Below are 15,828 nucleotides of genomic sequence, written 5' to 3'. Positions count from 1 at the left end.
TATATATTATACCTTAATCAAAAGCTTATCAAGAGAGGAACAAAAGGTATATAGTCAATATGTTCCGCAACTCATATTGGAGGAGAAACGAAGGACTTAAATATCGAATTACGCGTGAACATTGAGAAATAGCCAATTTTGAATAATGAAATGGATATTTTCAATAATGGAATGGACTGGTAGGACCCTTCAGCCTCTAATAACATATATATATAATATACCTCAATCGAAAGCTTATCAAGAGAGGAACAAAAGGTATATAGTCAATATGTTCCGCAACGCATATTAGCATGATTAGAGGAGTAACGAAGGACTTAAATATCGAAATACGCGTGAACATTGAGAAATAGCCAATTTTGAATAAGGAAATGGATATTTTGAATAATGATATGGACTGCTATGACCCTTCAGCCTCTAATAACATATACATAATATACCTCAATCGAAAGCTTATCAAGAGAGGAACACAATGTATATTGTCAATATGTTTTGCAACGCATATTAGAGGAGAAACGAAGGACTTAAATATCAACTTACTCGTGAACATTGAGAATTAGCCAGTTTTGAATAATGAAATGGATATTTTGATTAATGGAATGGACTGGTAGGACCCTTCAGCCCCTAATTACAGATATATATTGCTAGTATACCTCAATCGAAAGCTTATCAAAAGAGGAACAAAAGGTTTATAGTCAATATGTTCCGCAACGCATATTAGAGGAGTAACGAAGGACTTAAATATCGAATAAAGCGTGCAAATTAAGAAATAGCCCATTTTGAATAATGAAATGGATATTTTGAATAATGGAATGGACTGTTATGACCCTTCAGCCTCTAGTTACAGATATATATATTATACCTCAATTGAAAGCTTATCAAGAGGGAAACAAAAGGTATATAGTCAATATGTTTTGCAACGCATATTAGAGGAGAAACGAATGACTTAAATATCAACTTACTCGTGCAAATTAAGAAAAAGCCCATTTTGAATAATGAAATGGATATTTTGAATAATGGAATGGACTGTTATGACCCTTCAGCCTCTAGTTACAGATATATATTATACCTCAATTGAAAGCTTATCAAGAGAGAAACAAAAGGTATATAGTCAATATGTTTTGCAACGCATATTAGAGAAGAAACGAAGGACTTAAATATCGAATTACGCGTGAACATTGAGAAATAGCCAATTTTGAATAATGAAATGGATATTTTGAATAAAGGAATGGACTGGTAGGACCCTTCAGCCTCTAATAACATATATATAATATACCTCAATCGAAAGCTTATCAAGAGAGGAACAAAATGTATATCGTCAATATGTTTTGCAAAGCATATCAGAGGAGAAACATAGGACTTAAATATCAACTTACTCGTGAACATTGAGAAATAGCCAATTTTGAATAATGAAATGGATATTTTGAATAATAGAATGGACTGGTAGTACCCTTCAGCCCATAGTTACAGATATGTATTGTACCTCAATCGAAAGCTTAACAAGAGAGGAACAAAAGGTATATAGTCAATATGTTCCGCAACTCATATTGGAGGAGAAACGAAGGACTTAAATATCGAATTACGCGTGAACATTGAGAAATAGCCAATTTTGAATAATGAAATGGATATTTTCAATAATGGAATGGACTGGTAGGACCCTTCAGCCTCTAATAACATATATATATAATATACCTCAATCGAAAGCTTATCAAGAGAGGAACAAAAGGTATATAGTCAATATGTTCCGCAACGCATATTAGCATGATTAGAGGAGTAACGAAGGACTTAAATATCGAAATACGCGTGAACATTGAGAAATAGCCAATTTTGAATAAGGAAATGGATATTTTGAATAATGATATGGACTGCTATGACCCTTCAGCCTCTAATAACATATACATAATATACCTCAATCGAAAGCTTATCAAGAGAGGAACACAATGTATATTGTCAATATGTTTTGCAAAGCATATCAGAGGAGAAACATAGGACTTAAATATCAACTTACTCGTGAACATTGAGAAATAGCCAATTTTGAATAATGAAATGGATATTTTGAATAATAGAATGGACTGGTAGTACCCTTCAGCCCATAGTTACAGATATGTATTGTACCTCAATCGAAAGCTTAACAAGAGAGGAACAAAAGGTATATAGTCAATATGTTCCGCAACGCATATTAGAGGAGTAACGAAGGACTTACATATCGAATTACGCGTGCAAATTAAGAAATAGCCAATTTTGAATAATGATATGGGTATTTTGAATAATGGAATGGACTGCTATGACCCTTCAGTCCCTAATTACACATATATATATTATACCTTAATCGAAAGCTTATCAAGAGAGAAACAAAAGGTATATAGTCAATATGTTCCGCAACGCATATTAGAGGCGAAACGAAGGACTTAAATATCGAATTACACGTGAACATGGAGAAATAGCCAATTTTGAATAATGAAATGGATATTTTGAATAATGGAATGGACTGGTAGGACCCTTCAGCCTCTACTAACAGATATATAATATACCTCAATCGAAAGCTTATCAAGAAAGTAACAAAATGTATATAGTCAATATGTTTTGAAACGCATATTAGAGGAGAAACGAAGGACTTAAATATCAACTTACTCGTGAACATTGAGAAATAGCCAATTTTGAATAATGAAATGGATATTTTGAATAATCATATGGACTGCTATGACCCTTCAGCCTCTAATAACATATATATATTATACCTCAATCGAAAGTTTATCAAGAGAGGAACAAATTGTATCTAGTCAATAAGTTTTGCAACGCATATTAGAGGAGAAACGAAGGACTTAAATATCAATTTACTCGTGAACATTTAGAATTAGCCAATTTTGAATAATGAAATGGATATTTTTAATAATGGAATGGACTGGTAGGACCCTTCAGCCCCTAATTACAGATATATATATTATGCCTCAATCGAAAGCTTATCAAAAGAGGAACAAAAGGTTTATAGTCAATATGTTCCGCAACGCATATTAGAGGAGTAACAAAGGACTTAAATATCGAATTACGCGTGCAAATTAAGAAATAACCAATTTTGAAAAATTAAATGGATATTTTGAATAATGGAATGGACTGCTATGACCCTTAAGCCCCTAAATACATATATATATATATTAAACCTCAATCGAAAGCTTATCAAAAGAGAAACAACAGGTTTATAGTCAATATGTTCCGCAACGCATATTAGAGGAGTAACAAAAGACTTAAATATCGAAATACGCGTGAACATTGAGAAATAGCCGATTTTGAATAATGAAATAGATGTTTTGAATAAAGGAATGGACTGTTATGACCCTTCAGCCTCTAATAACAGATATATATTATACCTCAATCGAAAGCTTATCAAGAGAGGAACAAAAGGTTGATAGTCAATATGTTCCGCAACGCATATTAGAGGAGTAACGAAGGACTTAATTATCGAATTACGCGTGCAAATCAAGAAATAGCCGATTTTGAATAATGAAATGGATATTTTGAATAATGGAATGGACTGCTATGACCCTTCAGTCCCTAATTACAGATATATATATTATACCTCAATCGAAAGCTTATCAAGAGAGGAACAAAAGGTATCTGGTCAATATGTTCTGCAACGCATATTAGAGGAGAAACGAAGGACTAAAATGTCGAATTACACGTGAACATTGAGAAATAGCCAATTTTGAATAATGCAATGGATATTTTGAATAATTGAATGGACTGGTATGACCCTTCAGCCCCTAATTACAGATATATATTATACCTCAATCGAAAGCTTATCAAGAGAGGAACAAAAGCTATATAGTCAATATGTTCCGCAACGCATATTAGAGGAGTAACGAAGGACTTAAATATCGAATTACGGGTGCAAATTAAGAAATGGCCAATATTGAATAATGAAATAGACTGCTATGTCCCTTCAGCCCCTTATTACAGATATATATTATACCTCAATCGAAAGCTTATTAAGAGAGAAACAAAAGGTATATAGTCAATATGTTCCGAAACGCATATTAGAGGAGTAACGAAGTACTTAAATATCAAATTACGCGTGACCATTGAGAAATAGCCAATTTTGAATAATGAAATAGATATTTTGAATAATGGAATGGACTGCTATGACCTTTCAGTCCCTAATTACAGATATATATTAAACCTTAGTCGAAAGCTTAGCAAAAGAGGAACAAAGGTATATATAGATATAGGAAGATGTGGTGTGAGTGCCAATGAGACAACTCTCCATCCAAACAACAATTCAAAAATTAAACCATTATAGGTTAAAGTACGGCCTTCAACACGGAGCCTTGGCTCACACCGAACAACAAGCTATAAAGGGCCCCAAAATAACTAGTGTAAAACCATTCAAACGGGAAAACCAACGGTCTAATCTATATAAACAAAACGAGAAACGAGAAACAACACGTATATATTACATAAACAAACGACAACTACTGTACATCAGATTCCTGACTTAGGACAGGTGCAAACATTTGCAGCGGGATTAAACGTTTTAATGGGCCCAAACCTTCTCCCTTTTTCTGAAACAATAGCATAACATCACAACATATAAAAACATACGATAAAATATCAATTGGCAGACTTAACTCAATCAAAAAACGTATGATTACACAATGAACGAAAAAATTTGATCTGCGATATCTGAATACAAATGCACAGTTAATTAAATATTAGAGACAAACATTCATGACCAAAAGGCTAACAAACAAATTCAAACACACTAAGGAATATTTAACCAATCAATGTTCACTTTAGAAAAAAACCGTATATAGTCAATATGTTCCCCAACGTATATTAGAGGAGTAACGAAGGACTTAAATATCGAATTACGCGTGCAAATTAAGAAATAGCCAATATTGAATAATGGAATAGACTGCTATGTCCCTTCAGCCCCTTATTACAGATATATATTATACCTCAATCGAAAGCTTATCAAGAGAGGAACAAAAGGTATAAAGTCAATATGTTCCGCAACGCATATTAGAGGAGTAACGAAGGACTTAAATATCGAATTACGCGTGCAAATTAAGAAATAGCCAATTTTGAATAATGAAATGGATATTTTGAATAATAAAATGGACTGCTATGATCCTTTAGTCCCTAATTACAGATATATATTATACCTCAATCGAAAGCTTATCAAGAATGGAACAAAAGGTATATAGTCAATATGTTCCGCAACGCATATTAGAGGAGTAACGAAGGACCTAAATATCGAATTACGCGTGCAAATTAAGAAATAGCCAATTTTGAATAATGAAATGGATATTTTGAATAATAAAATGGACTGCTATGACCCTTTAGTCCCTAATTACAGATTTATATTATACCTCAATCGAAAGCTTGTCAAGAATGGAACAAAAGTTATATAGTCAATATGTTCCGCAACGCATATAAGAGGAGTAACGAAGGACTTAAATATCGAATTACGCGTGCAAATTAAGAAATAGCCAATTTTAAATAATGAAATGGATATTTTTTTAAATAATGGAATGGACTGATATGACCCTTCAGTCCCTTATTACAGATATATATTATACCTTAATCAAAAGCTTATCAAGAGAGGAACAAAAGGTATATAGTCAATATGTTCCGCAACTCATATTGGAGGAGACACGAAGGACTTAAATATCGAATTACGCGTGAACATTGAGAAATAGCCAATTTTGAATAATGAAATGGATATTTTCAGTAATGGAATGGACTAGTAGGACCCTTCAGCCTCTATTAACATATATATAATGTACCTCAATCGAAAGCTTATCAAGAGAGGAACAAAATGTATATAGTCAGTATGTTTTGAAACGCATATTAGAGGAGAAACGAAGGACTTAAATATCAACTTACTCGTGAACATTGAGAAATAGCCAATATTGAATAATGAAATGGATATTTTGAATAATAACATGGACTGCTATGACCCTTCAGCCTCTAATAACATATATATATAATATACCTCAATGGAAAGCTTATCAAGAGAGGAACAAAATGTATCTAGTCAATATGTTTTGCAACGCATATTAGAGGAGAAACGAAGGACTTTAATATCGAATTACGCGTGAACATTGAGAAATAGCCAATTTTGAATAATGAAATGGATATTTTGAATAATAAAATGGACTGCTATGACCCTTTAGTCCCTAATTACAGATATATATTATACCTCAATCGAAAGCTTATCAAAAATGGAACAAAAGGTATATAGTCAATATGTTCCGCAACACATATTAGAGGAGTAACGAAGGACCTAAATATCGAATTACGCGTGCAAATTAAGAAATAGCCAATTTTGAATAATGAAATGGATATTTTGAATAATAAAATGGACTGCTATGACCCTTTAGTCCCTAATTACAGATATATATTATACCTCAATCGAAAGCTTGTCAAGAATGGAACAAAAGTTATATAGTCAATATGTTCCGCAACGCATATAAGAGGAGTAACGAAGGACTTAAATATCGAATTACGCGTGCAAATTAAGAAATAGCCAATTTTAAATAATGAAATGGATATTTTTTTAAATAATGGAATGGACTGATATGACCCTTCAGTCCCTTATTACAGATATATATTATACCTTAATCAAAAGCTTATCAAGAGAGGAACAAAAGGTATATAGTCAATATGTTCCGCAACTCATATTGGAGGAGAAACGAAGGACTTAAATATCGAATTACGCGTGAACATTGAGAAATAGCCAATTTTGAATAATGAAATGGATATTTTCAATAATGGAATGGACTGGTAGGACCTTTCAGCCTCTATTAACATATATATAATGTACCTCAATCGAAAGCTTATCAAGAGAGGAACAAAATGTATATAGTCAGTATGTTTTGCAACGCATATTAGAGGAGAAACGAAGGACTTAAATATCAACTTACTCGTGAACATTGAGAAATAGCCAATATTGAATAATGAAATGGATATTTTGAATAATAACATGGACTGCTATGACCCTTCAGCCTCTAATAACATATATATATATAATATACCTCAATCGAAAGCTTATCAAGAGAGGAACAAAATGCATATAGTCAATATGTTTTGCAACGCATATTAGAGGAGAAACGAAGGACTTTAATATCGAATTACGCGTGAACATTGAGAAATAGCCAATTTTGAATAAGGAAAAGGATATTTTGAATAATGATATGGACTGCTATGACCCTTCAGCCTCTAATAACATATATATAATATACCTCAATCGAAAGCTTATCAAGAGAGGAACACAATGTATATAATCAATATGTTTTGCAACGCATATTAGAGGAGAAACGAAGGACTTAAATATCAACTTACTCGTGAACATTGAGAATTAGCCAGTTTTGAATAATGAAATGGATATTTTGAATAATGGAATGGACTGGTAGGACCCTTCAGCCCCTAATTACAGATATATATTACTAGTATACCTCAATCGAAAGCTTATCAAGAGAGGAACAAAATGTATGTAGTCAATATGTTTTGCAACGCATATTAGAGGAGAAACGAAGGACTTTAATATCGAATTACGCGTGAACATTGAGAAATAGCCAATTTTGAATAATGAAACGGATATTTTCAATAATGGAATGGACTGGTAGGACCCTTCAGTCTCTATTAACATATATATAATGTACCTCAATCGAAAGCTTATCAAGAGAGGAACAAAATGTATATAGTCAGTATGTTTTGCAACGCATATTAGAGGAGAAACGAAGGACTTAAATATCAACTTACTCGTGAACATTGAGAAATAGCCAATATTGAATAATGAAATGGATATTTTGAATAATAACATGGACTGCTATGACCCTTCAGCCTCTAATAACATATATATATAATATACCTCAATCGAAAGCTTATCAAGAGAGGAACAAAATGTATATAGTCAATATGTTTTGCAACGCATATAAGAGGAGAAACGAAGGACTTTAATATCGAATTACGCGTGAACATTGAGAAATAGCCAATTTTGAATAAGGAAATGGATATTTTGAATAATGATATGGACTGCTATGACCCTTCAGCCTCTAATAACATAAATATAATATACCTCAATCGAAAGCTTATCAAGAGAGGAACACAATGTATATAGTCAATATGTTTTGCAACGCATATTAGAGGAGAAACGAAGGACTTAAATATCAACTTACTCGTGAACATTGAGAATTAGCCAGTTTTGAATAATGAAATGGATATTTTGAATAATGGAATGGACTGGTAGGACCCTTCAGCCCCTAATTACAGATATATATTACTAGTATACCTCAATCGAAAGCTTATCAAAAGAGGAACAAAAGGTTTATAGTCAATATGTTCCGCAACGCATATTAGAGGAGTAACGAAGGACTTAAATATCGAATTACGCGTGCAAATTAAGAAATAGCCCATTTTGAATAATGACATGGATATTTTGAATAATGGAATGGACTGTTATGACCCTTCAGCCTCTAGTTACAGATATATATATATTATACCTTAATCGAAAGCTTATGAAGAGAGAAACAAAAGGTTTATAGTCAATATGTTCCGCAACGCATATTAGAGGAGTAACGAAGGACCTAAATATCGAATTACGCGTGCAAATTAAGAAATAGCCCCTTTTGAATAATGAAATGGATATTTTGAATAATGGAATGGAGTGTTATGACCTTTCAGTCTCTAGTTACAGATATATAGTATACCTCAATTGAAAGCTTATCAAGAGAGAAACAAAAGGTATATAGTCAATATGTTTTGCAACGCATATTAGAGAAGAAACGAAGGACTTAAATATCGAATTACGCGTGAACATTGAGAAATAGCCAATTTTGAATAATGAAATGGATATTTTGAATAATGATATGGACTGCTATGACCCTTCAGCCTCTAATAACATATATATATTATACCTCAATTGAAAGCTTATCAAGAGAGGAACAAAATGTATCTAGTCAATATGTTCTGCAACGCATATTAGAGGAGAAACGAAGGACTAAAATGTCGAATTACGCGTGAACATTGAGAAATAGCCAATTTTGAATAATGAAATAGACTGCTATGTCCCTTCAGCCCCTTATTACAGATATATATTATACCTCAATCGAAAGCTTATTAAGAGAGAAACAAAAGGTATATAGTCAATATGTTCCGAAACGCATATTAGAGGAGTAACGAAGTACTTAAATATCAAATTACGCGTGAACATTGAGAAATAGCCAATTTTGAATAATGAAATGGATATTTTGAATAATGGAATGGACTGCTATGACCCTTCAGTCCCTAATTACAGATATATATCAAATCTTAATCGAAAGCTTAGCAAAAGAGGAACAAAGGTATATAGTCAATATGTTCCCCAACGTATATTAGAGGAGTAACGAAGGACTTAAATATCGAATTACGCGTGCAAATTAAGAAATAGCCAATATTGAATAATGGAATAGACTGCTATGTCCCTTCAGCCCCTTATTACAGATACATATTATACCTCAATCGAAAGCTTATCAAGAGAGGAACAAAAGGTATAAAGTCAATATGTTCCGAATTGCATATTAGGGGAGAAACGAAGTACTTAAATATCAAATTACGCTTGAACATTGAGAAATAGCCAATTTTGAATAATGAAATGGATATTTTGAATAATGGAATGGACTGGTAAAACCTTTCAGCCGGTAATTACAGATATATATTATACTTCAATCGAAAGCTTATCAAGAGAGGAACAAAAGGTATATAGGCAATATGTTCCGCAACGCATATTAGAGGAGTAACGAAGGACTTAAATATCGAATTACGCGTGCAAATTAAGAAATAGCTAACTTTGAATAATGAAATGGATATTTTGAATAATAAAATGGACTGCTATGACCCTTTAGTCCTTAATTACAGATATATAATATACCTCAATCGAAAGCTTGTCAAGAATGGAACGAAAGGTATATAGTCAATATGTTCCGCAACGCATATTAGAGGAGTAACGAAGGACTTAAATATCGAATTACGCGTGCAAATTAAGAAATAGCCAATTTTGAATAATGAAATGGATATTTTGAATAATAAAATGGACTGCTATGACCCTTTAGTCCCTAATTACAGATATATATTATACCTCAATCGAAAGCTTATCAAGAATGGAACAAAAGGTATATAGTCAATATGTTCCACAACGCATATTAGAGGAGTAACGAAGGACTTAAATATCGAATTACGCGTGCAAATTAAGAAATAGCCAATTTTGAATAATGAAATGGATATTTTGAATAATAAAATGGACTGCTATGACCCTTTAGTCCCTAATTACAGATATATATTATACCTCAATCGAAAGCTTGTCAAGAATGGAACAAAAGTTATATAGTTAATATGTTCCGCAACGCATATAAGAGGAGTAACGAAGGACTTAAATATCGAATTACGCGTGCAAATTAAGAAATAGCCAATTTTAAATAATGAAATGGATATTTTTATAAATAATGGAATGGACTGATATGACCCTTCAGTCCCTTATTACAGATATATATTATACCTTAATCAAAAGCTTATCAAGAGAGGAACAAAAGGTATATAGTCAATATGTTCTGCAACTCATATTGGAGGAGAAACGAAGGACTTAGATATCGAATTACGCGTGAACATTGAGAAATAGCCAATTTTGAATAATGAAATAGATATTTTCAATAATGGAATGGACTGGTAGGACCCTTCAGCCTCTATTTACATATATATAATGTACCTCAATCGAAAGCTTATCAAGAGAGGAACAAAATATATATAGTCAGTATGTTTTGCAACGCATATTAGAGGAGAAACGAAGGACTTAAATATCAACTTACTCGTGAACATTGAGAAATAGCCAATTTTGAATAATGAAATGGATATTTTGAATAATGGAATGGACTGCTATGACCCTTCAGTCCAAAATAACAGATATATATTAAACCTTAATCGAAAGCTTATCAAGAGAGGAACAAAATGTATCTAGTCAATATGTTCTGCAACGCATATTAGAGGAGAAACGAAGGACTAAAATGTCGAATTACGCGTGAACATTGAGAAATAGCCAATTTTGAATAATGAAATAGACTGCTATGTCCCTTCAGCCCCTTATTACAGATATATATTATACCTCAATCGAAAGCTTATTAAGAGAGAAACAAAAGGTATATAGTCAATATGTTCCGAAACGCATATTAGAGGAGTAACGAAGTACTTAAATATCAAATTACGCGTGAACATTGAGAAATAGCCAATTTTGAATAATGAAATGGATATTTTGAATAATGGAATGGACTGCTATGACCCTTCAGTCCCTAATTACAGATATATATCAAATCTTAATCGAAAGCTTAGCAAAAGAGGAACAAAGGTATATAGTCAATATGTTCCCCAACGTATATTAGAGGAGTAACGAAGGACTTAAATATTGATATACGCGTGAACATTGAGAAATAGCTAATTTTGAATAATGAAATGGATATTTTGAATAATGGAATGGACTGCTGCTACCTTTTAACCCCTTATTAATGTATTTTGTCAATATGTTCCACTACGATTATTAGAGGAGTAACGAAAGATTTAAATATCGCAATCCGCGTGAACATGAAGAAATAGCTTATTTTGAATGATTGAATGGACTGCTGCAACCCTTCAGGCCCTAATCAAGGCAAAATTTATACCCAAAATTAAACGTATTTATAGAGGAATAAACTGAGTATAACCAATATGTGCAGCAATGTCCATTAGAGAGGTTACGGAGGACCTAAATGCCACAATACGCGTGTAAATTAAGAATTAGCCAATTTTGAATAATGAAATAGATATTGAAAAATGGAATGGAATGCTGCTACCCTTTAGCCCCAAGTTATAGATTAACATTATATCTCATTCGAAAGCTTTTTATAAGAGGAACAAAAGGTATATAGTCAACTTGGTCCGCAAAGCATTTTAGAGTAAAAACGAAGAACCTAAATATCGAAATACGCTTGAACATGAAGAAATAGCTTATTTTGAATAATGGATTGGACTGCTGCAACCCGTCAGCTCTTGATTAAGGAAATATTTATACATCACAACAAAGCTAATAAATAGAGGAATAAACTGAGAAGAAACAATATGTGCCGCAATGACCATTAGAGGGATTACGGGGGCCCTAAATGCCAAAATACGTGTGAAAAATAAGAAACAGTCAATTTTGAATAATGAAATGGATATTTTGAATAATGGAATGGACTGCAAGGACCATTCAGCTCTTAATTACAGATCTATATTCTATCTCATTCGGAAGCTTATAAAGAGAGGAACAAATGGTATATAGTCAATTTATTCCGCGGAGTAACGAAGGACTTAAATATCGAAATACACGTGAACATTTTGAGGGGAATTTCTGCCAGGACCGGACCTAAATATCCGTGGGTGGTTGGGGTTGAAGGGAAAAATGGGGGGTTGGGGTCGTGGGAAAATGTATCTTTGTTGAAGGAAGAAAGCACACCAAAACAAAATCCACAGATAAACACAATGGATTGTAAGATTACAAATATGTCTGATTAGAGAGAGAATATGGCACAAGAGGTAGACATTTTGGAAAATACTGATGAGGCAACTCTCAAATGGCGAGAAGTAGGTCAGGACTCACCCTGAATTGTCAAAGACATTAAAGATGTTGACACGAAGTGTGGGTACGCAAAATTATAACCCTGTGCTCGAAAGAGAAAAATATCCGTACTTGGGGATGTGAAAGACTAAACAAACAGCTGACCACCGTCTTCAGCTGTGCAAATCGTGAGCTATGGGATGAAATAAACACCATACTACCCACAGAACAAGCACTCAGTGCTACAGATACAGCTTTATCCAGACTTTTATAGGCGTTCAAGGTAGTTTGATACCTTCAAATTTCTGCATCGAGTTGATTCTACACACATTCGACTATAGTCTGCCGGTACCCAAAATCTAAATCGTTCATTTATTTTATAGGAGCATAGTGAGGAGGGGAATGTTTTTGAAGGGGCTGTTAGCATCTAAATATAAGATCAGACCGGCTCCGTCGTGAGATTGCTGACCACGCTTCAAGTAGAGTCCATAACCATAGGTAATCCGGGCGTTTGGTGATTTTAGTTAGAGACCGTTGCCACTGGGATTCACTGTGAAAACGCATTCATTACGTTTCAGGTATAATCCAGACCTTAAGGCCTTGTCGACAGCTACACCACCCAAACTGCGCAATACTTCAACAACCAAGGCTGGTAGAATAGTCTTTTGCTATCATGGGGAGTGCTCTCATTGCCAGCCCTGCCAACATGGGTAGGAATCCACATACTTTTTGCATGTTTACCTTCATTTGGGTGGTACTCAGCTCCCGATTCATACCACCAGTACCTTTTTTGGGGAAGCTTGGTAATCTTTTGGACCTGCCGAGAGGTGAGCAAGGTTTACATGGGACAAACGAATGGTGACTGGATAACCTTTCTTGGCAGCCCGTTGTAGATTACATGTATTACATTTTGAGTCCGATCGTACTTTAACCGGTCTGAAAGGCTACGATGATGTATCTCGGTTTCTCCCGACCGCTCTTGGCAGACAAACGCCAGTGGAACTGTAATGTTTGGGTAAAACTTGTAGAATCACACTGTCGTATTCGGAAACCACAATCAATCTTATTCTTGGTTTGAATGGTCTTGTACAACCGCAGTTTTTTTTCATCAAAAGAAAGGAAGGACGTGAGACACAAACCAAGAGTTCTTACTCAGGTTGATTTTCGCCACGTCCTCAGGTTGATTTTCACCACGTCGTTGACGACAACATCAGGATGGCATTGTCGTCCGAGGCGCGCACGAGTGACAATTCGTGCTTGAATTCATACACAATCTTCTTGTAATCGTCCGCAAAGCCAAAAATGTGTCTCCGGGGTATGATGAATGAAAACGATCCTTTGTTGGCGGGCTTGGTGATAATATACCCATGACGTGCTGCAAATCGTGTGTTTTCTGCCTCGGCTTCGGTTGATGAATCTTCGTACCACAGCTAGTTGAGACCTTGGGATTTGGAGGAATTATTGGGACAAATCAACATTCTCAGCATGGTGATGGAAACGACTGGGTCGCGATCGTTGATATGTTCGATCAGCTGGCCTGAAAGCTTACATTAATTGTAACTGATGGTCTTGAAGAGATACATCATTCCATTGTGAATGAGAGACACTAGATTCGCATTAGCATATGCACTACCGTGTTTCTTTTACAGTCGTCCCTCTGCCAAGAGATAACTTTTAGTGGGATGGAGTAACAAGTCTTGGGTTTCGATGTTGATTCGGATCTCACCTGGATTATTCAGGTTGGTACCAGCTTTAGGTTCGTATTCGTGAACCTGATATTCTTGGAGACTTTCGTCGAAGGCCAACCCTTCGGTGATTATAAGGATGTTGGACATTATGTATTTATTTATAGCGCTGCACGAAGTCGTGGATGGTAGCAATGCCAGAACCGGAGATCAGGTTGTTCAACTGGGTTTGCTGCGGTTGACTACGTTGAACATTGGACTGTTCAGAAGACATTCTGCGTTCTCGGAGAGGGTCACGTTATCAACCACATGGTCGACGGCTTTGGGGCCCCTTTTGTAACACCTTTCAAGGCTGCATTAGTGTTTGCACTCACGGTCTTACTTCCTATGGTTTTGGTGGCAGAGGAAGTAAACATGCGTCCAGCCAAACTGGCGATTGTGTCAAACAGTCCCCTACCACCGTATGCAAACTTTCAGCGTAACCTTTCTTGATTTACAACATTTACTAATAAAAGAGGGACGAAAGACACCAAAGGGACAGTCAAACTCGTAAATCTAAAACAAACTGACAACGCCATGGCTAAAAATGAAAAAGACAAACAGAAAAACAATAGTACACATGACACAACATAGAAAACTAAAGAATATAAGATGCTATGATGAAGCGCCATATATTCTTCGATGCTGATATGTCTACCCTTTTTCATAGCATGGATAATCGACACAATTTCGTTGCGTTCACCATTATTTCCTGCTCGGTATGCTGCACACAGTTCCAAGCGATCGAAAAGCTGATTGAAGTTGAAAAAAAACACGGTTTGCAGCTCACTGCCAAACTTATACTTCTGGTTGATGTGGGACACGAGACCCTTCCACTTGTAATTCTTATTCCCCTTCGGGCCCGGTTTCTTGAAAGGATGGAATTGCCTTTATACATAGCACCGGAACTTTTCAGGATCTCTGTATAGTCATCAAGGTTGTCGAGCTCGAAAGATTCTGGTTTCTTGTTCACAATGACTTCCTAGAGGCCAAGGGTTCCTTTGTACTTCACAATATCCATGAAAAAAGTATAGCCGTCAAAAGTAACTGGTGAGCTTCCGATGAAACTACCATCGTTTTCAGATCGCAATCAAAAAGTGTGGTCGGCGGAAGTAGTCATACTTCAGTTCCAGAAAGAAATCTTCGGGCTGATCCATTTTTTATCTTATACCTCATAGAACTCTTTTAACTTGCATCGATATTTTCCATTTGCCTTGGTGCTTGTAAAATCGATGGTTACGAATCCATAGGGATTGGACCAGCAATGATTACACAGAGCGTCAAACTGTTCCTTGGTGAAATCGTTGCAATGATCGCGTCGGATGTGGGCGATATTCTTAGCGTTCTGCTGGAAGAGGCAGAGGAAGTTGGCATTATCCCGGATCGACTGGCGGGGCAGTGTGAAGTAGTTCTGGCACAGGTAGAAACAATCGACTTTGTCTTCACACGTGTTCTGTTTTCTCAGCATCAAATCGTCGAACACCTGCGGCTGGGATCAAGTTTTCGGGGTCT

This window comes from Mytilus trossulus, chromosome 14 (genome assembly GCF_036588685.1).
Source record: "Mytilus trossulus isolate FHL-02 chromosome 14, PNRI_Mtr1.1.1.hap1, whole genome shotgun sequence".
Taxonomy (NCBI): Eukaryota; Metazoa; Mollusca; class Bivalvia; order Mytilida; family Mytilidae; genus Mytilus; species Mytilus trossulus.
This window is presented reverse-complemented; position numbering follows the sequence as displayed.